Here is a 26,389-nt window from a genome sequence, read left to right as displayed (position 1 = left end):
AATTAACTACAGGATTTAAGTGTAGATTCAGTATAATTATTCAACTGTCATGTTAATTTTTTATTTAAGAAATGAATAAAATATTTATATCAATGGATTCATTAAAATTCTCTGAGTAAAATGACATCTCACTTTATATAATTCTAACAAGTATTTGTTAATATAATGATTAAATCTGTCTGATTAACATGATTCAGAATAATGATCAATTTTTTAAAAAGTAACTTTTTCAAAGAAATATGAAAAATAGTTACATTTCCTGATTTAGTACAAGGAGACAAACAAAATGAGACCCCACTTTATATGATTCTTGTCTAATTAACAATATAATTTTGTATATATTAAGGAATGTGGTCAAAGTGCAGCAATAACATACATGTGTGATATTTGTTTTACTTCCGCTGTTAAACCTTGGTGTAAAAAATGGTCTTGTAAAGAACTTTATCAACTATAATTCAAAACAAACAAAAACAATTAACGAGAGAAAAAAAATACCTTTATGCATTTTTTCTCTCTCATTAAAACTGTTAAATTAAAAACAGATTTTGATTTAATATCGAATTCAGTATAATGATATAAATATCAGTTTCCATACAGATTTATAAATTATCGTTGGTTATCTCAACAAGATTAATTTTCTCGCTTGAGCCAGTCACGGCGAAAGCGAGAAAAGCAATCGAGTTGAGATGACCAATGATAATCTGTTTATCGCTATTTAACCTATGACAACGTTGTCAATTTCATGTCAATTTCATTAGCAACGCCACGTGGCTCCTAAGTTTCTAGCAATACATTTCCATCTCAAGTGAGTAGCATGGTATGAAAATTATCACAAAAAAATATCAAAGGAAAAATGCACAAAATAGCGATAAATATTATTATATTATTTCAGAAGTAACTTGTAGTTATGTGTTTTATACTGCTAATGTACAATCTGTTATGTTCTGGAGTAACATGTAGTTGTGTGTTTTATACTGCTGGTGTACAATCTGTTATGTTCTGAAGTAACTTGTTGTTATGTGTTTTATACTGCTTGTGTACAATCTGTTATGTTCTAAGGTAACTTGCAGTTGTATATTTTATACTGCTGATGTACAATCTGTTATGTTCTGAAGAAACTTGTAGTTATGTGTTTTATACTGCTGATGTACAATCTGTTATGTTCTGAAGTAACCTGTGGTTGAGTGTTTTATACTGCTTATGTACAATCTGTTATGTTCTGATGTAACTTGTTATGTGTTTTATACCGCTAATGTACAATCTGTTATGTTCTGAAGTAATTTATAGTTGTGTGTTTTATATTTCTTATGTACAATTTGTTCTGTTCTGAAGTAATTTTTAGAACTTTGTTTGTTTTATACTGCTTATGTACAATCTGTTATGTTCTGAAGCAACTTGTTTTTTATTTTTTATACTTCTGTAATTATAGTTCTAAAGTAAATTGTTGTCGTGTGTTTATGTACAATATTCAACATTTTGAAGTTACTTGTAGTTTTCACTGTTTCACTGTGCTTTAATTTTAAGTTACATGTAGTTTTGTGTCTTTTTTTGGTTCATGTACCATAAAATGCTGTATCTTCAAATGATTTTTCTATGAATTATTTAAATAAGGTAGTTTTGAATGTGACTATTTTACTTACATCTCGATAATCAATGTCTGCACCATTCTGTAGGCTTAATTTTAAGGCTTCTATATCTCCATACGTAGCAGCTGTAGTTAGTTTCTGTAAGTATAACATAGAAATTACATTTAATCTTGATAATCAATGTCTGCACCATTCTGTAGCCATAATTTTAAGGCTTCTACAAAATGTATATCTCTATTCCCAGCAGCTGTAGTAAGTTTCTGTCAAAAAACAGACAGAGAGGAATTCTTTAAATATCATATAATTGTTGGGAATATGCATTTTATATTATCAAGAAAAACACCAAGAGTGCACACACTGAAATGTCTCGCCTTCTTTACTAATCATTGATATTATGTTGATAGTCCTAAATAAAACGTTTTATCACAACTGTCACATAAACTTAACATTAACCAAGAAAACTAAACATTGACCAATGAACCATGAAAATGAGGTCAAGGCATGTACAGCTAACAATTCTTCCAAACAACAGATATAGTTGACCTATTGGTTATAGTTTAAGAATACCAGACCAAAACACAACAACTTAACACTGAGCAATGAACTGTGAAAATGAAGTCAATGTCAAATAAAACCTGTGCGATTGACATATACATCATGAAATATTTCCATACAACAAATATAGTTGACATATTGCATAAAGTATTAAATAAAAAGACCAAAACTCAAAAACTGAACTTTGACCACTGAACCATGAAAATGCGGTCATGGTCAGATGACACCTGCCAGCTAGACATGTACACCTTACAATCATTCCATACACTTAATATGGTAGACCTATTGCATACAGTATAAGAAAAATAGACCAAAACACAAAAACCTTACTGTGACCACTGAACCATGAAAATGAGTTCAAGGTCAGATGACACCTGTTAGTTGGACATATACACTTTACAGTCCTTCCATACACTGAATATACTAGATCTATTGCTTATAGTATCTGAGATATGGACCTGACCACCAAAACTTAACCTTGTTCACTGATTCATGAAATGAGGTCGAGGTCAAGTGAAAAGTGTCTAACGGGCATGAAGACCTTGCAAGGTACACACATACCAAATATAGTAATCCTATTACTTATAATAAGAGAGAATTTAACATTACAAAAAATATTGTTTTCAAGTAGTCACTGAACCATGGAAATGACCATGAAACTTCATAACATGAGGCATCTGTAACAAAGTATGAAGCATCCAGATCTTCAACCTTCTAAAATATGAAGCTTTTAAGACGTTAGCCGCCATCGGATCACTATCCCTATCTCGAGCTTTCTGCGACTTCAGGACTACAGTCGCAGGCTTGACAAAATTGTTAACCTTCAAAAAAATATTTTTTTTATAAAATCATGGACTAGATTTGGCATATCCTTGAATTTTCTTTCTTGTAGTATTTTCTGGACTTTGACCATTGTCCTTTAAAGACATGTTATACACTTAGTCCTTTAGTTGCCCCTACTTTTGTCCTTTTTAAGACATGTAGTTGTGTTTTTCATTCACTAAGTCCTTTAATTGCCTTTTGAAGACATGTAGTTGTGTTTCATTCACTTAGTCCTTTAATTGCCCCTACTTTTGTCCTTTTAAAAAAGGGTGTTGTATCGATCAGTTAGCTCTTTATACCATAAAATAGATTGGTCTTATTCAACTCACATAAACTTAACAATGACAAGGGGAAATAACTTCTGTATTTTATTTTTTTTTATTTAGAAAAATTGTCCCAATATTTTTTTCAAATAACTCTACAGACCTACTTAGAGTTACATATTTGACATTGTAAACAAGGATTCTGAAGGTACTACATAAATAATACACTATTTCCCACCACCAACTTTTATAATCTTCTTTTTCTCTCCAACCTACGGTACCGCCTCCCACCTCCCACCTCCTTTAGAAGCTGTCCACCCCCTCATACATCATGTACATTCATACTTGAAAAATATTCGCTTTAATTTTTTAAACTGCATTTTTGTTTGTTTTGTTCAGTTACTGAATACTGATTCAAATCCTTTTTGTGTCACCCGTGTAATGAGTAAAAGTGTCAAATGTTTTCGAGTGCACCTTGCTTTGTCCCAGTTTTGTATTTTTTTGTATTTGGAATAAGTAGTTTGGTAGTTCACTTAAAATTCTACTAGTTTTTATCTCAAGTTATCACATACTTGTATCCAATTGTACAATAATGGGGAACAAAACTACACATAACAAGGAGACTATTAAGTAAATCTTACCTCATTCCAATCCTCCATTATAGCGGCTAAAACTAATTGTACAATAATGGGGAACAAAACAACAAATGGCAAGGAGACTATTAAGTAAATCTTACACTATTCCAATCCTCCATTATAGCCTAAAAATAGAAATGAAAATACATGATCAATATGGGTGGTAAAATACTGACCTAATATTTTCATCTTCTTATTTCATTCAAATAATATATAATAGCATTGAAACAGTAGTTTATCTCAACTTTTCTGCACTATTTAATTTAATGAACTGAACTCAAAACCTTAAAAATCTAATCACATACCTAAATGAGGTACAAATGTATTCTACAAACAGGGTGGGACTCTTTCCATCGAACACCAGAACATCTATTGCACTTTCCCAGACCTAGCAATTTCAAAAGTTTTATTTACCAGCATTAAGACACAAAGAAAAATATCTGAATATTAAATATCATTTTTCAGCTTCTCGAAACACTGTCTATAATCAACTAGAACAGTCATATATAGATTAGACAGTTAGTTTTCCTGTTTGAATGGTTTTACACTAGTAATTTTGGGGCCCTTTATAGCTTGTTGTTCGGTGTGAGCCAAGGCTCCGTGTTGAAGGCCGTACTTTAACCTATAATGGTTTAATTTTTAAATTGTTATTTGGATGGAGAGTTGTCTCATTGGCACTCACACCACATCTTCCTATATCTAGATTAAATTCAATATTTTTTTTTTATTCTTTATGTGCCTGTCTGCAGCCAGGACCTATAATTTTGTACCATATTTGTTTTTACTTCATTGTTGTAGTAGGCTGTGCGTTTTTTCATTTGAAATGTTTTACATTTTATCATACCAAGGCTTTTTATAGATGATTATATGGTATGGGTTTTGCTCATTGTTGAAGGCTGATGGACGTCCTGTTATTGTTTATAACTGTGTCCTATGGATAAGGAATAATTGTATCATTGTTAATCATACCACAACTCCTCATCATCGTATGGCATTGGTTTTGCTTATTGTTGAAGGCTGATGGACGTCCTGTAATTGTTTATATCTTTGTTTTTTTATCTAGGCATACTTGTATCATTGTTTATCATAACATGCATTTCCATGAACATTTTCTCTGTACAATCAATGTTGTATAATTTCAAACTATTGGTTAACAGAAAGAAGTTGCACTGTAGAAACAAAAATTGCTAACATTCTACAAATCAACATTACCAAGCTGCTCATCAGATATAAAAGCATTACCTTCCATATAGATGCAAAGAAAAAGAAATGTTCATTGTACAATGAGTGTTGTATTATTTCAAACTATCAACCAACAGGAAGTGGCTGTATGACAGATGTGAAAACAGGAAGTGGCTGTATGGCAGATGTAAAAACAGGAAGTGGCTGTATGACAGATGTGAAAACAGGAAGTTGCAGTATGGCAGATGTGAAAACAGGACGATGCAGTATAGCAGATGTAAAAACATGAAGTGGCTGGTTAACAGATGTGAAAACAGGAAGTTGCAGTATGGCCGATGTGACAACAGGAAGTGGCTGTATGACAGATGTGAAAACAGGAAGTGGCTGTATGGCAGATGTGAAAACAGGCAGTGGATGTATGGCAGATGTGAAAACAGGAAGTGGTTGTATGGTAAATGTGAAAACAGGAAGCGGCTGTATGGCAGATTCGTAAACAGGAAGTTGCTGTATGGCAGATGCGTAAACAGGAAGTGGCTGTATGGCAGATGTAAAAACAGGAAGTAGCTGTATGGCAGATGTGAAAACAGGAAGTGGCTGTATTGCAGATGTGAAAACAGGAAGTGGCTGTATGGCAGATGTGAAAACAGGAAGTGGCTGTATGGCAGATGTGAAAACAGGAAGTGGCCGTATGGCAGATGTGAACACAGGAAGTGGCTGTATGGCAGATGTGAAAACAGGAAGTGGCTGTATGGCAGATGTGAAAACAGGAAGTGGATGTAAGACAGATGTGAAAACTTCATTTTGAAGAAGCAGCAAATATTAATTTTCAAGTCTTTGATTGAACTGCCCACAGTTCAAACCCACCACCTCACACAATTAAGTTGAACACAATATACCACAACACCCTGAAGATCAATGAGGCGGTTTTTAGGAAATGATTTGTCTTTAAAAACATATATTATACAATACATACTATAAGATAAATACTTATGTACCTCTGAGGTCAGTCTAATTTATAAGTGAGGTTGTGCCATCATCAAAAGCATCTGTGAAAAAAAAACTACAATGTATAAATCATATATAATTTACTTGTTTAAGCAGGATACATTTGAAAAATTGAAGTATGACTTTAAAATACTTCATTCGTACTTGTTATATAAATATATCAATGTGTGTGTGTTGTTTAAACCATCGAAATTCGTATGATATTGTTTTAAAACTGATTTTGAGGTAAGTTTTGCTTTATTTTCTATTTTTTTTTTGCATTATTTGAAGGTTTTCTGATTTCAGCAACATGGCGGCTCCTTAGTTACGAAATGTCATCTTTGGATTTGACAGAAGCTTACGTGAAAAACATGAAAATAAAAATTGCAAATGTTGGGTTTGAGAATTGAAAATGTTGAAAGAATTAAAAAGATTTTTTCAAGTGGTTATTCACCAAATAATCCATGCAAGATACGGATGTATTAGAATGCTATATCTAACAAGGAGTAAAAAAGAACACACACAGGATACCCAAACTCGCTTCAGTTTTTTTATGACCGTATTTGTCCTATTAGAATTGAAATAATTCATAGAAGCCATAGATTGTTTGAAATTTACACATGGCCTACATGGCCTAGGCTTTGATATTCGAATTTTATCCAGAGTGTTAGAATCTATGGCTTCCATGAATTATTTCTTAGTTATTTCATTAACATGAATGATCCTAAATTTTATGGCCAGATTTATGAAAATGTAGACCTTGTCATGTGAGGTTATTTTTGAATTGTTGACTATATATTGACCTGTACACATCTCTTATATATATTGACCTGTACACTTCTCCATTCTTGCTTTGTTGGGTTGCTGTCTCATTGACATTTAGCTCACTTTATTTTTCTTTAGCACAAGTTCAATGCTTAAGTTCAACCAATCTATTTTTGAAGGCAAACAACATTGTAATGATGTCATCACATTATTTGTGTCTTGTTTACTATCATACTATAAAAACATTGGAGTTATGGTATTTTGAATGTAAAAACTATATGTTGATTATCAGCTCCCCTTATAGAGTTTGAATATTTTACATTGGAAACAAATTTCAATAGTAAATAATCCTATGTGTAAGTTCACATATACTGTACACTTACCTACAATAGTAACGTGACTGGACAAGGATCACATTGACTGGACAAGGATCACATTTACTGGACACAGATCTACAAATAATAGATGTTCAAAATAAAAATTTGGCAAAAAAAGAAAAAGACAAACAACAGTACACAAAACACAAAATTAAAAATGTGGCACTTGTGTTGCTCATTAATGTAAGTACTAAGTTTTCATTGTTTGAATACAATGTTGACCTCTTTCATTGAATGGTTGCTGTCTCATTGACATTAACATCCAATCTTTCTTTCCTACGTCACAAGTGACTTCTTAAAAACTCTTACTTTTTAAGCAACTCACATTGTAATGATTGCTGTGTTTTGTTTGGTTTGGACTCCCAAATGCAATTAATTTTGTAATGATGTCATGTTATTTTTTGTTTCCAATTTTTTTCACAAAAGTAGATGAGTGTAAAATATTAATCCTGTTTAAAAAGAATTAAAAATCAAAGTGATGAAAATGGAAAGATTTGAAGAGTAGCTTGAATAATTTTAAATCATATCTACATATGGTGCGGACAAAAAAGAACAGAAATAAGCGCTGGTGTAATGCTCCTTAGAATTAACCAGTTATTTCTTGATTATCTCCCCTTTAAGAATATTAAACATTTACAATTGAAATATATTTCTGAATTTCATTTGATAAAATAAATAACCAAACGTGTCAATACAATTTGACTATAATATTCACTTACTTTTACTAAAGTAATAAATTGACTGGACTTGAATCAAATAAAAACAAACAGTAGATCTTTCAGGCAGAAATAAAACAGTTCACTTACCTTTACCAAGTTATAAATTCACTGGATTTGAATCAAATAAAAATGGACAGTATATCTTTAAACTGAAAATATAAAATAGCTTAATTTCAGTTTCAGATAAATATCGGTTGAAACATGTCTGAACATGTATGTTATGATGGTATGATTCTAAACCCCTAACGGGAAGGATTGTGCCTGATGTTCACATGATGAAATCATAATCTTTCAGTCAGTTTAATTTAGCTGGAGCTGGCATGTCAGTTAACTGCTAGTAGTCTGTTGTTATTCATGTATTATTGTCTTTTTGTTTATTTTATTTGGTTACATCTTCTGACATCAGACTCAGACTTCTCTTGAACTGAATTTTAATGTGCGTATTGTTATGCGATTACTTTTCTACATTGGTTAGAGGTATAGGGGGAGGGTTGAGATCTCACAAACATGTTCAACCCCGCCGCATTTTTTCGCCTGTCCCAAGTCAGGAGCCTCTGGCCCTTGTTAGTCTTGTATTAACAAATGTATTATTTTAATGTTAGTTTCTTGTGTACAATTTGGAAATTAGTATGGCGTTCATTATCACTGAACTAGTATTTATTTGTTTAGGGGCCAGCTGAAGGACGTCTCTAGGTGCGGGAATTTCTCGCTGCATTGAAGACATGTTGGTGACCTTCTGCTGCTGTGTTTTTTCTATGGTCGGGGTGTTGTCTCTTTGACACATTCCCCATTTCCATTCTCAATTTTATATACTTGTTTAGCTTATGACAAGTAACTTGTCGTGTAGATTGCGTTGTTAACGTTTGTCCTACTTAAAAAAAATACTTTATACAAGAAATAATTATTACAGGATGCTGTTACGAAGTCTCCTAAACCAAGCGCGCAAAATTAGTCATTCCCACGGTCGCCTGACATTGGGCAAAGTCCAATACAAATTTGTCTGGTCTAGTAAAGTGATATGCACAAGTTAAGTGACGTCTAGGTATTACACCTGTATGTCATTCAAATTTTCTTGAAATCATGTACAGCAATATTCATGATTCAGGGGTGGGGATCTAGACAGTTTACAACTTCTAAAACAGGCAGGAGATAGGGGTAAGAGTGACCCTAGGGGACTAGCCTTTTATTTCATCTGATTTGTTTTAATATCCAATACAAGACTATATATGGTTAAGGGTAGGGGATGACAACCATATACAAGTTTTCAAAAAGAAGGGGGTGGAGTCACCTCTGTGGACTTCTTCTATATTTCATTTGATTTGTTTTATTGTCCAGTACAACAATATATATATGGTTAAGAGTAGGGGATCTTCACCATATCAAAGTTCTCAAACAAGAGGGGTGGGGCTGACCCAAAGGGACTCCCATTTTATTTCATTTGATTTGTTGCATCATACAAAAATGTATATGGTTTAGGGGTGGGGATCTCGATTGTTTACAAGTTTTCAAAAAGAAATGGGTTGGGTGACTGACCCCTCTGGAGTTCCTCTATATTTCATTTCATTTATTTCATTGTCCCATACAAAAATATATATGGTTTATGCCTTATGGGTGGGGATCTCAACCGTTTACCAGTTCTCAAACAACAAGGGGGTGTGAGTGACACCTGGGGATTGGCCTTCTATTTCATTTGATTTGTTTTATTGTCCAGTCCAATGATATATATGGTTAAGTGTAGGGGATCTTGACCATTTCCAAGTTCTCAAACAAGAGGGGTGGGGTGGGGCTGACCCAAAGGGACTCCCATTTTATTTCATTTGATTTGTTTTGTTGCCCCATACAAAAAAATATATGGTTTAGGGGTGGGGATCTTGACCGTTTCCAAGTTCTCAAACATGAGGGGGTGGAGCTGACCTTACTCCCACTTTATTTCATTTGATTTGTTTTGTTGCCATATACAAAAATGAATATGGTTTAGGGGTGGGGGTCTCGATTGTTTAAAAGTTTTCAAAAAGAAATGGGTGGGGTGACTGACCCCTCTGGAGTTCCTCTATATTTCATTTCATTTATTTCATTGTCCCATACAAAAATATATATGGTTAATGGGAGGGGATCTGAACTGTTAACAAGTTCTCGAACAACAAGGGGGTGGGATTGACCCCAGGGGACTCAACTTTTATTTCATTTGATTTATTTTATTGTACTGAATAAGAATATATATGGTTTATAGGTGGGGATCTCAATGGTTAACAAGTTCTCAAACGACAAGGGGTGGGATTGACCCCAGGGGACTCACCTTATTTCATTTGATTTGTTTTATTGTACCATATACAATGTAAGCATATATATGGTTTAGGGGTGGGGATCTTGACTGTTTTTAAGTTCTCAAACATAAGGGGTTGGGTGGGGTGACCCCATGGACTCAACCTAAATTTAATTTGATTTGTTTTCTGGTCCTGTGATCATTACTGAAAACCATGTGTGTTTGTCACTTACTGTTTTCAAGTTATAGTCATTTGAAAATTTTAAAAAAAATCCCATAGGATTCTATAGACATAGTAAATTCATCCCTTCTGTTGGCCCCTCAAAATACGCCTAAATAGATCACAAGAAGAAAAATAATAAGAACTGAGCAAAAACTTTGTTCAGGAGTCTTAATAGCAAAAAGTATAATTACAAATTTTGTTATAGTCTCGATTTTCTAATGCCGAATATGAAAAAGGCTGAGTTTGTTGTGGGCCCAGATGAGATGATTTATCATGATACTCTTTAATTTTTAGGACTTCTTTGCTTTAATAGAATTTTTAATTGTCTGTCCTTTGCAGATGTCTTTACTAATCATTTAAGTAATTTCATGGCCAATTAAAATCTCATTTGTCTGTTATCTTAAGAGCACTGCTCATTTACAAGCCCCCAAGGGGCAATTTTTGAAGGCCTTGCCCTTTGGGCAATCAGTTTCTTTGTTGAATCAATGAGACGAAACATTGAAAGTTAAACAAAAATTATGAGCTAACCTGAGAATAATTGTTAAAGTCATGTTTTTACATCTCAAAACTGGAGAATTGTTGTGGGATTAGGAAAAAAAATACTTTTACAAGTAAATTTTTGAGAAAATTAAGGGTAGATTGTTCAAACATTATTATTAACTTATATAAGTATATATTATTTACTTCTACTTGTACAAAAAAAAATGTTGTACAAGTATTACCTTTGACTGACTGTAACTTTCAGATTAAGAACAGCAATAAGAGCACTGTTCCTTTGCTATTCGTGTGTGATTTTTTGCTGTGCATGTACTGATTTTGTGTCATAAATGGATACCACATATCATTTGTTTTTCTTTTATAGTATTCATTGCTCATGTTGTTGTTCAATGGCAGCTTCAGTACATCCAGTATGTGCTTTTGGTGCATGTTTTACACATTTTTGGTCAGGTGGAACAATTAAAGACAGCCATCACAAACAAGTGATGCTGCAGTTAAATTCATATAATTGAATACTTTTCTTCTAAACATGGAACCATTGAACTTCTTAACCTTTGACATAACTAAACTGTTATCTTGAAGAACATATATCATGTCTATGGGCTCATAACTAAATAACGTCAGCCAATCAGAAGACACGTTACATCCAAAATTAAATCATTGAACTATGTTCTTAACCTTTGGCACAACTAAACTGTTATCTTGAAGAACATATATCATGTCTATGGGCTCATAACAAAATAACGTCAGCCAATCAGAAGACACGTTACATCCAAAATTAAATCATTGAACTATATTCTTAACCTTTGGCATAACTAAACTGTTATCTTGAAGAACATATATTAAAACAATAAATACTTTAAAAAAACTATTTGACCAATATTATAATATTATTTGTTGAATAAAAATAACTAGAGGCTCTAAAGAGCCTGTGTCGCTCACCTTGGTATATTTGAAATTAAACAAAGGAAGCAGACAGTTCATGACAAAATTGTTGTTTAAGTGATTGTGATGTGTTTGTACATCTTACTTTACTGAATATTCTTGCTGCTTACACTTATCTTTATCTATAATGAACTAGTCCGTGTAGTTTCAGTGGAAAATGTTAGTAAAAATTTACAAATTTTATGAAAATTGTTAAAAATTGATTATAAAGGACAATAACTTCTTAGGGGGTCAATTGACCATTTTGGTCATTTTGACTTATTTTTGAGTCTTAAATTGCTGTACATTATTGCTGTTTACAGTTTATCTCTATCTATAATAATATTCAAAATAATAACCCAAAACAGCAAAATTTCCCTAAAATTACCAATTTAGGGGCAGCAACCTAACAACGAATTGTCCGATTCATCTAAAAATTTCCAGGCAGATAGATCTTGACCAGATAAACAATTTTACCCCATATCAGATTTGCTCTAAATGCTTTGGTTTATGAGTTATAAGCCAAAAACTGCATTTTACCCCTATGTTCTATTTTTAGCCGTAGCAGCCATCTTGGTTGGTTTGCCTGGTCACAAAACACAATTTCTAAACTAGATAGCCTAATAATGATTCTGGCTATGTTTGGTAAAACTTGGCCCAGTAGTTTCAGAGGAGAAGATTTGTGTAAAAGTTAACTAAGATTTACGAAAAATGTTTAAAAATTTAGTATAAAGGGCAATAACTCCTAAAGGGTCAACTGACCATTTTGGTCCTGTTGACTTATTTGTAAATCTTACTTTGCTGAACATTTTTGCTGTTTACAGTTTATCTCTATCCATAATAATATTCAAGATAATATCCAAAAACAGAAAAATTTCCTTAAAATTACCAATTCATGGGAAGCAACCCAAATTAAAATTAAAATTTCAGGGCAGATAGATCTTGACCTGATGAACAATTTTACCCCATGTCAGATTTGCTCTAAATGCTTTGGTTTTTGAGTTATAAGCCAAAAACTGCATTTTACCCCTATGTTCTATTTTTAGCCATGGCGGCCATCTTGGTTGGTTGGCCGGGTCACAAAACACAATTTTAAACTAGATACATCAATGATGATTGTGGCGAAGTTTGGTTAAATTTGGCCCAGTAGTTTCAGAGGAGAAAATTTTCGTAAAAGTTAACGACGCCGGATGACGACGGACAACAGACGCCGGACGCCAAGTGATGAGAAAAGCTCACTTGGCCCTTTGGGCCAGGTGAGCTAATAAAAATACTAATAGAAACAATAATAACTAAATAACTATTGTCATTTTTATGGAGCATATATCGGAGAATTCAGCAAAAAAAAAAAAATCAGCGATACCACGATTTCAAGAGAAATACGAGAAAAACGTAATCTTTCGAAAACAAGATGATATATCCTGAGAAAAACATTTTTTATGGTGTAATGTTACTTTTTATAGTGGTTTACTACTTTTGACAATATGAAAGAATACTACTTAGAGATATTACTCGTTTTTATTCAATAAAAATGCAATTTCATTTCAAAAATTTGATTTGTATGTCTTGTGCAAAATCCTTGTTGGACACAATATGGCGGACATTCTAAAGGTAGACAACTTAAGAAAATCAAAGTATTTAAAGAACTGGAAGAATAGAAAAGTATCAAATGTACTGAAAGAATAGATTCTATTATAAACAAGAGGCTCTCAAGAGCCTGAATTGCTCACCTGAATTTTTTTGGTTAAATATCTCATCAATGATTATTTTGGCTTTTCAATTTATTTAAATGTTCTTTGAATCGTCCCATTTTCTTCAAAAGCAAAAAAAATAAAAAAATTTTCTCCCATGTTCTATTTTAGCCATAGGAGCTATGTTTCTTGACATACAAGGAAATAAAATATAAAATTTATACTAGATACTCTGAAACTCATTTAGCCTAAGTTTGGCTGAAATTGATACAGCAGTTTCAAAGGAGAAGATTTTTTTTAAAGTAAGTCAACATGATGAACAAATTGTAAAAAAAAAACTTTAAAGGGCAATTACTCCTTAAGGGGTCAATTGACAATTTTGGTCAAATTGACTTATTTGTAGATCTTACTTTGCTTAACATTTTTGCTATTAACAGTTTATCTGTATCTATAATAATATTCAAGATAATAACCAAAAACTGCAAAATTTCTTTAAAATCATCAATTCAGGGGCATTATACCTGAAAAACCAGTTACCCAATTCGGCTGAAAATTTCAGGACAGGTAGACCTTGACTTAATAAATACTTTAACTACTTGTCTATTTTGCTCTAAATGCTGGAGTTTTTGAGATATAAGCCAAAAACTTTATTTTATCCTGTGTTCTATTTTTAGCCATGACGGCCATGTTTTTTGACGAAATAGAAAATAAAACACAAACTTTATTTTATACACCCTACTGATCATTCAGTTGCAGTTTGGTTGAATTTGGTTGAGTAGTTTTAGAGGAGAAGATTTTTTAAAGTTTGCAAATATGATGAACAAATTGTGAAAAATTGTCATTAAAGGACAATAACCCCTTAAGGGGTCAATTGACAATTTTGGTCATATTAACTTATTTGTAGATCTTACTTTGCTGATCATTTTTGCTGTTTACAGTTTATGTTTATCTATAATAATATTCAAGATAATGACCAAAAACTGCAAAATTTCCTTAAAATTACCAATTAAGTGGCAGCAACCCAACAATGGGTTGTTTGATTCATCTGAAAATTTCAGGGCTGATAGATCTTGACCTAATGAACATTTATAACCCATGTCAGATTGGCTCTAAATGCTTTCGTTTTTGAGATATAAGCCAAAAACTGCATTTGACCCCTATGTTCTATTTTTAGCAATGGCGACCATGTTTGTTGATAGATCAGAACTTCAGATACAATTTATGAACTAGATACCCTAAGGAACATTCAGTTAAAGTTTGGAAGTATTTGGCCTAGTAGTTTCAGAGGAGAAGATTTTTGTAAAAGTTAATTAAGATTAACGAAAAATGGTTAAAAATTGACTATAAAGGGCACTAACTCCTAAAGGGGTCAATTGACAATTTTGGTCATATCAACTTATTTGTAGATCTTACTATGCTGATAATTTTTGCTGTTTACAGTTTATCTTTATCTTTAATAATATTCAAGATAATGACCAAAAACTGCAAAATTTCCTTAAAATTACCAATTAAGTGGCAGCAACCCAACAATGGGTTGTTTGATTCATCTGAAAATTTCAGGGCTGATAGATCTTGACCTAATGAACATTTTTACCCCCATGTCAGATTTGCTCTAAATGCTTTCGTGTTTGAGATATAAGCCAAAAACTGTATTTGACCCCTATGTTCTATTTTTAGCAATGGCGACCATGTTTGTTGATACAATTTATAAACTATATACCCTAAGGAACAATCATTTGAAGTTTGGAAGTATTTGGCCTTGTAGTTTCAGAGGAGAAGATTCTTGAAATAGTTTACGACGACAGACGACGACGGACGCAAAGTGATGGCATAAGCTCACTCGGCCCTTCGGGCCAGGTGAGCTAAAAATGAAATTATAAACAGTTATACATTTATCATAACTTCATTGGTGTATTTAAGCTTACCAAATAATTTCCTTTATTTTACATTCATATAAAAAACTGATTGTTGTTAATAAATATCGTAATTGTTAATTAAATGAAATGAATTTTGATTCGTCAAAGTTTTTAACTATTAATATTTCCAATTGAGGTCTATAACATTTTCACTGGGGTAAAGCTGATGACCGTAACTGCATTCATGGTGACCTTCTGCTGTTGTTTTTAATATGGTCGGGTTGTTGTCTCTTTGACACATTCCCCATTTCCATTCTCAATTTTATCATCCTAAGATGTCGGATGAAAAATTAGGTCAGTATCTGTATTGTCTGTTAAGGGTTTCTATAACATTTTCTTTACAAATCATATGTTGATACGATGTAAATTTATAAAAGATTCACACGGAAATCACTAATGACTACCGAGAAATGTGCATGAAACAGAAATTTGGATTTGAAAAAATCGCCAAGATGACCGTAAATCACAATCAAGATGACCGTAACAGAATCAGCGATTGATAACAAGGGTGACCATAATTGGTTTTAAGATGACCGTAATTTATAAATGATGACCATAACTTTTAAAGAATGACCGTCAATTTTAAGAAATATCCCGGCCATTCCGTATTTCTATAACTACCTTTTTTTGGTATCAAATGATTAATTGTGTTGGTATAAACTTATTTATATGGGTCATTATCAAAAAAAGTGCAAATTTCGACGAGGTAATATTTTGAAAAATGATATCATTGTTTAAAACTTTTAAATGTGTCCCGCTAATCTAAAGTATGGTAGCAACGATATTCAGAAATATGCCATGGGAAAAATGAAGAGTTTCTTCAATTTTAACAATTTTAGGTTATCCTTTGAAAGAATCGTGTCAATGGTGTTACCAATTTAAAGCATACATTTAGGTACTTAATATTATTGTTTAACATCAAATAACTGTTCCAATTTGTTGTTTAGGTTTAAATTATGACTTATTGACATTATTCATATAGCTGTGCATTCTATTTAAACATAAATTTCAGAATACATTGTCGTAAAAAAGTTGGCTGTCCTAATTATAATATGGCAGTGGTAAATACTAAAAAATACACTTAAACTGAATATATGTGAATTGTATAAGATTAAATGATAATAATATACCTAATCCTTCATACACGACCTAAAAACACTTTCATTCATGTAATACATGATATTGTTAAAACATTGTTAAATAAGTATTGTTTTTCATAAATAATATGATGTTTAGCTTGTTAAACATGAAAGAAACACAAAACAATACTGATTGTCATGATATATTCAGTGGTGTTACTAAACTGGTCAATGGTGTTATTTTATCAAAATGGTCTCACCATTGACAATAACACCAATGATTTAAGGTGTATTTTGAGATTCAGTTACGAAATAAGTGCTCCATTCCCCTATTCTATATGTTTTTACTGGTGCATGTTTCTATAATCAATATGTTTCATTATTCAAAGTTAAGGAAATGTTTTCAAAAAATGATTTTTATAAAGGGTACACCATCATGACCATGGACACTATTTCCAATGTTTATTATACAGAAAGATGTTGACATTTAGGGAACAAATAATAGAGAATGCACATAAAAATTTTAAGAAAAAAAATAGATGGCAAATTTTGTATATATCTTATTTTGGACTTTAAATAATTGTATGGTTTGTTTGATATTATCACAATTAGATAATACAAATGCACAAGATCACAAATAAATTGCCGAAATCCTACACCACAAAATCCTCAGTGAGCCAACAGTACTACATTACTTTGCTTTCAAGTCGAGTTATCTACCTTACAATATATAACGTAAGCCATATTGTTTTCAACAAGGAATTTGCATAAAAAAAAATACAAGACATAAAAATTGATTTTCTGAAGATTCCGCGTACTTTTATTAATTATGAACGCCATAAACCTTAATCATTGTATGCTGTAACACTAATTGAAGCAAAAAAACACCTAAAACACCATTAAAATTTCTTTTCTCAGGATATATCATCTTGTTTTCGGGATGTTACGTTTTTCTCGTATTTCGCGGGAAATCGTGGTACCCAAAAATCAGGATCAAGTTGGTTTAAATTTTAATATCTAACATAAAAATAGCACAACCTAAACCGAAATACAAATAGTATTGTTACATTTGTAATTAATCTCTTACTAACCAAGCCTAGCATTGATTACGAGAGTTAATGTCCAACATAACAATAACTATACAGTATTATATGTCACTTGGTTTAAAGGTAATTGTAGCCAGTGCCATTGATACCATGTACAATTTGTGAACTGTCTCTGTAAAGACCGTCACGTGAAAGGCCCTATTGGGTAGTCAAACATACCCTTATCTTGAAAACAAATACAAGCACTGTTAAACTCAAGTTTCTGTTTGAATTGTGACTGTTAAAGTTGAGTTTGCAAGTCCAAATACCCCCCCCCCCCCCCCTTTTGGGAATTCCTGGCTACGGGCCTGAGTCAAAGATATACTAGTTAAAACTTAGAGGCAGATTTGGGAGGAGGGCATGGGGTCCATCCTCCCCCCTTTTTGTGGGAAAAACTTGGTTAGTTAGGGAATCACTGGAGCATGACTGGAAGTCGGCCCCCTCTTATGCAGTCAGTGGATTCGCCACTGCTTGTAAAGTAAAACTATGACTATTTAGTATTACATGTGTATATTCAAGGATTTGTATATTCTACTATACAAGTCCTTGGTATATTTTACTGTTGTTTGGAACTAGGACCACCCACAGGCACTTGTTTCTATCCATTGGAAGAACCACTATCAACGTATATTTACGTTGATAGTGGTTCTTCCAATGGATAGAAACAAGTGCCTGTCATGCCTGTGGGACCACCACTGCACCAGCTGGGACCAGCATTTCAACTTGCACGTCTTATTCTAACACATCTCTGTGTGTATACACAACATATTTGATATATCTTTTAGTATGTTTGACAAAAAACGTCTATTCTTACCATTTCTTTCACAATCGTTTCAGGAAACATACTTTGACAGGCGGCGGGAAACTATCTACTATGCATAATATACAACTCGTTTCAGGACTTGTTTCCGGAAAATTTTCTGATAGGATTTTTTTTTTTAAAGTTTTGCTGTCTAGAGAACAACACTATAACTTCGAATCGCAGATTCCTATATAGCGTAAAGGGCGGTAGTAGAAAGATTCCGTTTTCTGAAATAAATCCGACCCCTCGTTTGAAAAATCCTGGACTCGCCCCGACTGCTCCAGAGTCTTATATGGTAAACAAAAATGCTGTAAACAATTTCGTAATGGGATTTCGTAATGAGATTAAATGACTCTGATTTGTCCAATGTACTAGTAATAAATGTGACCATGTGAACAGTTTTCTTGAAAGAAAACAAAAAATGTTGCATTCCAAAACCTTTTTCGTTTTGCAGTAATGAAGATCACATAGAAAAAATGACGAAAAAATCTGACATTTGGTCGTCAATCGGCAAAACTGATACAAATAAATATTAGTGACCGCTGTCGACAATAAACTAGCAATTGATATTAATATAAATCATAAACAAACGTTGTTTGTAGAAAATTTATGAGGGGGATAGGAGCACGTGGGGGTCTCTTCATGTATAAAGGTATATACATATGTGCCGCTGGAATGGGTCCCTTTTTTGATCCGTCAAATATATCAATGGGGTGCAATTTTACCGAGGAAATTTCAATAGGCAGTAATTGACCGATTGTGATATATCAATGGGTCATAAATTTCAGTTTGTTGTGCAACGATCTTCACTGAATGTATAATAAGATTGTATATGCATATAGGTACTATTTGAGCTGATAAATATATGAATGGGTTATGATTTCGCTGTTAAATATATGTATAGGTAGGGATTTCACAATTATTCAATATATGAACGGGGGGTGTTTTTAAAATCCCAGCTGCACACCTGTACCCAAAATCCCATGTTGAGACCCCCCCCCCCCCCCCCCGTGGATAGGAGGGGTCCTGATCCCGAAATCCCGAGCTTAAAAACACGAAATCCCGAAATCCCGAATTTCAATAAAGTAAATCCCGACGTCCCGAAATCCGAAAAAAAAGTACAACACAGAAAAACACAAAAAATAGTTACAATTGAAAGAAAACAAAAAATAAGGGATTTTGAAATAAGGAGGAGGGCAAAAAAATGTCCTGTATAAAAGTTCAATGACACTCAGGAAGGCGCCTGCTACTACAAATAGTACTCTAGATAGATGCTGATTTTCTGCTTTACTACGCATACTATGTCATGTCAATGTTGTTTACTTTTTTAAATAATTTTTTTAATGAACAATGTTTAACTATACCTAAAAAAAAAGACGAATGATTTGTGCTTAAATTGTTGTTTTAGTGTAGTTGGAAATACATCAATAAAAGAGAGGCGAAGATACCAGAGGGACATTCAAACTCATAAGCCAAAAACAAACTGACAACGCCATGGCTAAAAAAGAAAAGACCAACAAACAAATAATAACTTACATAAAAACAAAATAGAAAACTAAAGACTGAGCAACACGAACCCCATAAAAAACTGAGGTTGATCTCATGTGCCCTGGAAGAATTAACAGATCCTACTCCACACTGTTCGGCAACCGTCGTGTAGCTCATGTTAGTACAAATCCATAATAACTACGGTCTAATTCGGTAGGTCACATTCAGGAAAATAATTTATGTCTAGGTCACCTGACTGATTCATTCAAATGGTATAATCAATGGTACATTTGCGTGTACAATGAATAAGGAAGTTATGTTTAATTCTTGTAAGATGGACCTTTAAATAGATATACCTGTGTAAGCTACCTATTGAAAGAGCACTGATAGCTATTACTTGTTAATCAAGTCATTTACGGGACGATACACAAAGACGATTGAAAAATCTGTAAGACTTGTTTATAACTAATAGATATGTGCATCTAACAAGGCTTAGCAAGTTTGTATTATGAAGTCCAACTTTTCAATTTGGTTTACTATGAATTGAATTAAATAACTTGGTAAAGTAGTTACTTGAAAAGTTGTCTTCTCGCATTTCAGAATGAGGTCCTCGAAGGGGACATATATACGTGTAACATATGATATCTTTCACCATTCATAGGCGGATCCAGGGGGGTGCGGGCCCCCCCTCCCCCTTTTGTGGGAAAAATTTGGTTGATTATATAGGGAATCATTGAAGCATGACTGGAGCGGGCCCCCTTAGGTCAGTCAGCGCTCCCCCCCCCCTCCCTTAGGAAAAGTTCTGGATCCGCCACTGCCATTGGTGATCATTGGTAGATTCAGAACTTTGATAAAGGGAGGAAGATACGGAGATGCAGGTTTAAAAAAGTAGGCTGTCAAAAATAAAAATAATAAAAAACTAAAAACACATTTTTCAACAAAAGATGCATCCCTGATACCCCCATGTTCACGAAAATCTACAATATTATATTCTTATCCTAAAGGTCATTTAATGTAACACACAAATATAAATCTTACGATATACTTATATAACTGTCTGAATAATGAAAAGTAAAATAACAAAAATGCCGAACTCCATGCAAAATTCAAATCGGAAAGTCCCTTATCAAATGTCAAAATCAAAAGCTCAAACACATCAGGAACATATATATTGATAGGTATACTGTTCCCAATACACATCAAACATATCAAACGCAAAGCAACTCCCAAATTATAAATAAATATTTATATAATATATATATTCAACAGACTATCGAAAATTACCTTTAAAAATAGTCCTCTTGGTTTAAAAGAATTTCCATTTTCGTTTCCTTTATAAACATTACCGCCATGATTGTCGACAAGTCATTTCTACATACGGGTATCAAGTATGTAATACAATACATTTCAATGCAAATGCAATATATGTTTATTGAACCAATAACAAAAGATCAACTTTAATAGTGTTTTGAACAGAAACGTGTTAACGTCATGCAAACTTGTGTTTACGTTTCTACCTAGGTATGTAAGTGTTTACTGATCATGCGAATCTTTGCGAATAACGCAAACATTTGAGTTATCTCTATAGCAAAATTATATAAGATATCGTATATAAAAATTGTTTATAAGATATCTCATATACTTTAGAAGATATCTTATAAACTTTAGAAGATATCTTATAAAGTATATAAGATATCTTATAAATTTTTGGAGATATCTTATATAACATTAAAGATATCTTATATAATATATAAGATATCTCATAAAAATGAAATTAAATCAGATATCTTATATATTATAGGAAGTATCTTATTTAGTTTATAAAATATCTCCTAAAGTTTATAAGATATCTTATATAGTTTACAAGATATCTTATATAGTTTATCAGATATCTGATATAATTGTCTTTATTAGATATATCATAAACTATATAAGATATCTTATAAACTATATGAGATATCTTATAAACTACATTATATATCGTATAAATTATATAAGATATCTTATATAAAAATTGTTAATAAGATATCTCATATACTTTATAAGATATCTTATAAACTTTAGAAGATATCTTATAAACTTTAGAAGATATCTTATAAAGTATATAAGATATCATATAAACTTTATGAGATATCTTATCTAACATTAAAGATATATCATATAACATTAAAGATATCTTATATAATAAATGAGATATCTTATAAAAATGAAATTATATAAAATATCTTAAATATTATATTATAGGAGATATCTTGAAATTCGAATTCGCATTTTATCCCTATGTTCTATTTTTAGCCATGGCAGCCATCTTGGTTGGTATGCCGAGTCACCGGACACATTTTTTAAACTAGATACCCTAATGATGATTATGACTAAGTTTTGTTTAATTTTGCCAAGCAGTTTCAGAGGAGAAGATTTTTGTAAAAGATTACTAAGATTTACGAAAAATGGTTAAAAATTGACTATAAAGGGCAATAACTCCTTAAGGGGTCAACTGACCATTTTGGTCATGTTTGACTTATTTGTAATTCTTACTTTGCTGAACATTGTTGCTGTTTACAGTTTATCTCTATCTATAATAATATTCAAGATAATAACTAAAAACAGCAAAATTTCGTTAAAATTACCAATTCAGGGGTAGCAACCCAACAACAGGTTGTCCGATTCATCTCAAAATTTCAGGGCAGATAGATCTTGACCTGATAAACAACAATACTATTCATGTCAGATTTGCTCTAAATACTTTGGATTTTGAGATATAAGCCAAAAACTGCATTTTACCCCTATGTTCTTTTTTGGCCATGGCGGCCATCTTGGTTGGTTGGCCGGGTCACCGGACACATTTTTAAATCTAGATACTCTAATGATGATTGTGGCCAAGTTTGGTTTGATTTGGCTCAGTAGTTTCAGAGGAGAAGATTTTTTTTAAAGTTAACGACGACGGACGACGACGACGGATGCCGGACGCCAAGTGATGGGAAAAGCTCACCTGGCCCGAAGTGAGCTAAAAATTAGGCAATGGAATAACAAGACTACATTGAAAATTAGTCAAAAGCAGAGGCGGATTTAAGGGGGGTGCAGGTTGGCCCGCCCCCCCCCCCCCTTTTGGGAAAAAAATTGGTTGCTTATATAGGAAATCACTGAAGAGTGACTGGAACGGGCCACCTCTTAGGTCAGTCAGTGGGCCCCCACTTATGAAAATTTCTGGATCCGCCACTGAATAGAACTATGTTTGTGAGTTTTTCTATTGAATTTCTCAGAGAAAATAAACCCATAACACATTAACAGAATGTTATTTCCTGTGAACAACGGTCCGTGAACAACACATAACTCACCAACTGTGTTCGTACTTCGTCTGGCTGAAAAAAAAACATCTTATTTACTTTTTCTAATGGAAAACAATCGAAAGCTGCTAATTCAAACAATATTGATACAACATATATCTGCTCAAATAAAGATGTTGGCTTTTGACCTAATTTCTGACAGTTGTAAATAATGTTTAAAATCCTCTGCTGAGCATCAAGCAGTAAAAAACTCGGTCAAAGAAGGAAATTCAACATTAAAACTTGAATCATCAGAAAATATTTTAATAAAGACGTCCAGACAATATATAGCGACATATATAATCGGACATATTAGGCATTCAAAAGGAATGTGTATTACCTCCCCTTCATCAGAAAAAAAATCACAACTTAAAATAATCTCCATTTGATTCCGTTGTCTTTTATCAACAAACTTCAAGTTATAAACTGACCTAGTTTGTTCTCCCAGTCTATTCATATTGTCATATAGACCGAAAACTCGGATCCTAACTAAAACAATCCCTCACTGGGTCCTAACTCAAACAATCCCTCACTGGCTCCTAACTAAAACAACCCCTCACTGGATCCTAACTAAAACAATCCCTCACTGGGTCCTAACTCAAACAATCCCTCACTGGGTCCTAACTAAAACAACCCCTCACTGGATCCTAACTAAAACAATCCCTCACTGGGTCCTAACTAAAACAATCCCTCACTGGGTCCTAACTAAAACAATCCCTCACTGGGTCCTAACTAAAACAATCCCTCACTGGATCCTCACTAAAACAATCCCTCACTGGGTCCTAACTAAAACAATCCCTCACTGGGTCCTAACTAAAACAATCCCTCACTGGGTCCTAACTAAAACAATCCCTCACTGGATCCTCACTAAAACAATCCCTCACTGGATCCTAACTAAAACAATCCCTCACTGGGTCCTAACTAAAACAATCCCTCACTGGGTCCTAACTAAAACAATCCCTCACTGGATCCTCACTAAAACAATCCCTCACTGGGTCCTAACTAAAACAATCCCTCACTGGGTCCTAACTAAAACAATCCCTCACTGGGTCCTAACTAAAACAATCCCTCACTGGATCCTCACTAAAACAATCCCTCACTGGATCCTAACTAAAACAATCCCTCACTGGATCCTAACTAAAACAATCCCTCACTGGATCCTAACTAAAACAATCCCTCACTGGGTCCTAACTAAAACAATCCCTAACTGGATCCTCACTAAAACAATCCCTCACTGGATCCTAACTAAAACAATCCCTCACTGGGTCCTAACTAAAACAATCCCTCACTGGATCCTAACTAAAACAATCCCTCACTGGGTCCTAACTAAAACAATCCCTCACTGGGTCCTAACTAAAATAATCCCTCACTGGATCCTCACTAAAACAAAACCTCACTGGATCCTAACTAAAACAAAAACCCCATGAGGGCCCTCACTAAAACAATCCCTCACTGGATCCTAACTAAAACAATCCCTCACTGGGTCCTAACTAAAACAATCCCTCACTGGATCCTAACTAAATCAATCCCTCACTGGGTCCTAACTAAAACAAATCCTCACTGGGTCCTAACTAAAACAATCCCTCACTGGGTCCTAACTAAAACAATCCCTCACTGGGTCCTAACTAAAACAATCCCTCACTGGATCCTAACTAAAACAATCCCTCACTGGGTCCTAACTAAAACAATCCCTCACTGGGTCCTAACTAAAACAATCCCTCACTGGGTCCTAACTAAAACAATCCCTCACTGGGTCCTAACTAAAACAATCCCTCACTGGATCCTAACTAAAACAATCCCTCACTGGATCCTAACTAAAACAATCCCTCACTGGGTCCTAACTAAAACAATCCCACACTGGGTCCTTACTAAAACAATCCCTCACTGGGTCCTAACTAAAACAATCCCACACTGGGTCCTAACTAAAACAATCCCACACTGGGTCCTAACTAAAACAATCCCTCACTGGGTCCTAACTAATGCAATCCCTCACTGGGTCCTAACTAAAATAATCCCTCACTGGATCCTCACTAAAACAATCCCTCACTGGATCCTAACTAAAACAAAAACCCCATGAGGGCCCTCACTAAAACAATCCCTCACTGGATCCTAACTAAAACAATCCCTCACTGGATCCTAACTAAAACAATCCCTCACTGGGTCCTAACTAAAACAATCCCTCACTGGATCCTAACTAAAACAATCCCTCACTGGGTCCTAACTAAAACAAATCCTCACTGGGTCCTAACTAAAACAATCCCTCACTGGGTCCTAACTAAAACAATCCCTCACTGGGTCCTAACTAAAACAATCCCTCACTGGATCCTAACTAAAACAATCCCTCACTGGGTCCTAACTAAAACAATCCCTCACTGGGTCCTAACTAAAACAATCCCTCACTGGGTCCTAACTAAAACAATCCCTCACTGGGTCCTAACTAAAACAATCCCTCACTGGATCCTAACTAAAACAATCCCTCACTGGATCCTAACTAAAACAATCCCTCACTGGGTCCTAACTAAAACAATCCCACACTGGGTCCTAACTAAAACAATCCCTCACTGGGTCCTAACTAAAACAATCCCACACTGGGTCCTAACTAAAACAATCCCACACTGGGTCCTAACTAAAACAATCCCTCACTGGGTCCTAACTAAAACAATCCCTCACTGGGTCCTAACTAAAATAATCCCTCACTGGATCCTCACTAAAACAATCCCTCACTGGATCCTAACTAAAACAAAAACCCCATGAGGGTCCTAACTAAAATAATCCCTCACTGGATCCTCACTAAAACAATCCCTCACTGGATCCTAACTAAAACAAAAACCCCATGAGGGCCCTCACTAAAACAATCCCTCACTGGATCCTAACTAAAACAATCCCTCACTGGGTCCTAACTAAAACAATCCCTCACTGGGTCCTAACTAAAACAAATCCTCACTGGGTCCTAACTAAAATAATCCCTCACTGGATCCTCACTAAAACAATCCCTCACTGGATCCTAACTAAAACAAAAACCCCATGAGGGCCCTCACTAAAACAATCCCTCACTGGATCCTAACTAAAACAATCCCTCACTGGATCCTAACTAAAACAATCCCTCACTGGGTCCTAACTAAAACAATCCCTCACTGGATCCTAACTAAAACAATCCCTCACTGGGTCCTAACTAAAACAAATCCTCACTGGGTCCTAACTAAAACAAT

At 33.8% G+C, this 26,389-nt stretch overlaps 1 long non-coding RNA gene across 1 annotated transcript; it reads right to left on the bottom strand.

The window, feature by feature from the left end:
* Nucleotides 1-1,635: 1,635 nt before the first annotated feature.
* Nucleotides 1,636-21,258, bottom strand: LOC134691495 (uncharacterized). Its single transcript, XR_010102152.1, has 7 exons — nucleotides 21,142-21,258; nucleotides 7,976-8,037; nucleotides 7,176-7,244; nucleotides 6,039-6,089; nucleotides 4,167-4,249; nucleotides 3,868-3,986; nucleotides 1,636-1,724 (listed from the first exon to the last, which is right to left on the bottom strand). It is a non-coding gene; the product is annotated as an uncharacterized LOC134691495 (long non-coding RNA).
* Between the last annotated feature and the right edge of the window lie 5,131 nt (nucleotides 21,259-26,389).

This window comes from Mytilus trossulus, chromosome 11 (genome assembly GCF_036588685.1).
Source record: "Mytilus trossulus isolate FHL-02 chromosome 11, PNRI_Mtr1.1.1.hap1, whole genome shotgun sequence".
NCBI classification, from domain to species: Eukaryota; Metazoa; Mollusca; class Bivalvia; order Mytilida; family Mytilidae; genus Mytilus; species Mytilus trossulus.
Note: the sequence above shows the minus strand (reverse complement) of the source record. Positions and strands in the feature narration are given on the sequence as shown.